The sequence below is a fragment of the Nematolebias whitei genome, chromosome 2 (assembly GCF_014905685.2).
Source record: "Nematolebias whitei isolate Nwh7 chromosome 2, NemWhi1, whole genome shotgun sequence".
In the NCBI taxonomy this organism is placed as follows: Eukaryota; Metazoa; Chordata; class Actinopteri; order Cyprinodontiformes; family Rivulidae; genus Nematolebias; species Nematolebias whitei.
In genome coordinates this window covers 10,064,475-10,067,051 of record NC_056499.1, presented here as the reverse complement: position 1 = coordinate 10,067,051, position 2,577 = coordinate 10,064,475, and positions in this window count along the sequence as shown.

The following is a 2,577-nucleotide window of genomic DNA, read 5'->3' as shown; positions in this document are numbered from 1 at the left end:
TGCATTCTGAAAGTTTTAATAGAATCCGACCAGTAATTCATGAGATATTTTGCTAACAGATAGACAAGCTTGATTGCGATTGTTAACAGCAAAGTTTTGAACAAAACAAATTGGTTATAACTTGGAGTATGTGTTGGGGATAATGCTCAGGTACTATTGCACTAAATTTTAGCTCAATTTCTTTGAAAATAGTTTTAGCCATTCGTAAATTTACTAAGTTTGACCAGTTGTGGAAGCCATTTTTAATCTTGTTGACTCCAAATTTTAATGAGTTGTAAATGTCCATTCATTGATTGCATTCTGAGAGTTTGAATAGAATCCGCCCAGTAGTTCATGAGATATTTTGCTAACAGACAGACAAGCGTGATTACAATTGTTAACAGCAAAGTTTTGAACAAAACAAATTTGTTGTAACTTTGAGTATGTGTTGGGGAGAGTGCTCAGGTACTACCACACTAAATTTTAGCTCAGTTTCTTTGAAAATAGTTTTAGCCATTTGTAAATTTACTAAGTTTGACTAGTTGCGGAAGCCATCTTTAATTTTACTGACTCCAAATTTTAATGAGTTGTCAATGTCCAAACAAAGATTACTTCCTGTGAGTTTCAATAAAATCCATCCAGTGGTCCATGAGATATTTTGCTAACAGATAGGATTGATTACAATTGATGGTAGCAAAGTTTAACAAATATTAATGTGTTGGGGATAACTCTCAGTTTCTAGCAAACTAAATTTTAAGCTCAATTTCTTGAAAATGTACTTATTTTTAGCCATTTTTATTTTTGATTAAATTAACTAGCTGTGGACTGATTGAGTTTTTCTGTAAAACCAGTGGTTCTTGAGATGTTTTACTAATAAACACAGAGACAGGATCGAAAACATTCATCATGCAACATCAGTCTTTTGTCAGACACAAACAGACTTGTTGTTGTTGTTGTTGTTGTGTTTTATGTGGGACACAGCGTCTTGCACACAAAAACAACATGAAGCCAGAAATTGGAACAATGATAAAATGAATATTCCTGAGTTTGAACAGGAGGAAAAACACAAAGTAAAACTTGTGAAATAGGTTTTTGTACACAAGATGGTATCGGCAGTGTCGTTAAACAAAACGCGGCGTCGTGAACGAACGCAGTTCCGCCTGAAGAAGGTTACGTCGAGGTTCAGGTCGACTTTAACTCGAGCTGAAGTTCACACGTTCTCCTCGCAGCAGGAGGTTCTGGGTTGGGAAGACGTTCTCGCAACACGCACGCCTCCTGAGAGGTGCAGTGGGAGAGCACACTTCAAGCAGGAAATGATGAAAAAAAAAAAACATGCAGCAGGAAGTGCAGGCCTGGATCTCTGTTGGAAACAACCGACACGGATCCTAATGAGCTTCTGTGTGGATTCCTTTAAAATTTAAATATATTTGCAAACAAGTGAAAATCAACATAAAAACAATCTGAAAATGAGTTGTTTTCACACATGACCCTAACAGCTAAGAAAATTCAGAGCAAAAGTAACACATATTTGTTATCTCAGGGTTAGACTGTTTGGAAGCTATTTTTTAAAATTTATTTATTATAAATACATTTGATAAACTACAATATTACATTGACATGTGTATTTTTAAAATATTCCATATTTCCTTTCTTCCTTTAATTCTTTGGTAAAAGCAAGTTATAATTAAGGGCGGCACGGTGGTGCAGTTGGGAGAGCTGCTGCCTCTCAGTGAGAAGGTCGCTGGTTCAAATCCCGGCCGGTGGGCCTTTCTGGGTGGAGTTTGCATGTTCTCTCCGTGCATGCGTGGGTTTTCTCCAGGTGCTCCGGTTTCCTCCCACAGACCAAAAACATGCATGTTAGGCTGATTGGTGACTCTAAATTGTCTCTAGGTGTGAGTGAGAGAGTGAATGGTTGTTTGTCTCTATGTGTCCCTGTGATGGACTGGAGACGTGTCCAAAGTGTCCCCCACCTCTCGCACAGTGATGGGTGGATATGGGCACCAGTGACCCCACAACCTGAAAAAGAAGCAGATAAAGATAATGGATGGATGGATGTATGGATGGATGGATGGATGGATGGATGTTATAATTAAAGACATAGCCCTTTGTCACTTTTTACACCAGCGTTTCAAAGTCTGAGGAGGGACTGAGCTGGAGCTGTTTAGGTCCAACCTTGTAAAGCTAAGATAAGATAACATAGAACTTTATTGATCCCGCAGGAAATTGTTGTGCCAGAGTTTCAGTACAAAGGAACATACACAAGGAATCACACAAAATATAAATATAACAGAGAATATGCATAAATACAAACAAACCAACAGAAAAGCAATAGACGTCGTTCAATATTGTTTGCCGCTTCATAGCTACTCTCAGTATATGTTGACATCACAGTAACACTGTTTCAAACTTTTTTCTTCTTTTTGGTTCCCATAGAAGTTTAATCTTACAATATTCTATTGGTTTGCAAACAAATTTTTAAGTTTAAATTCACTCATTATGTTTCCTAAACTCAAGATAAAATGGAAGTGTATTATCAGAGTCTAATTGTCTATTAGAGGACACACACCAGAAAATGTTTGTGTGTGTGTGTGTTTTTAT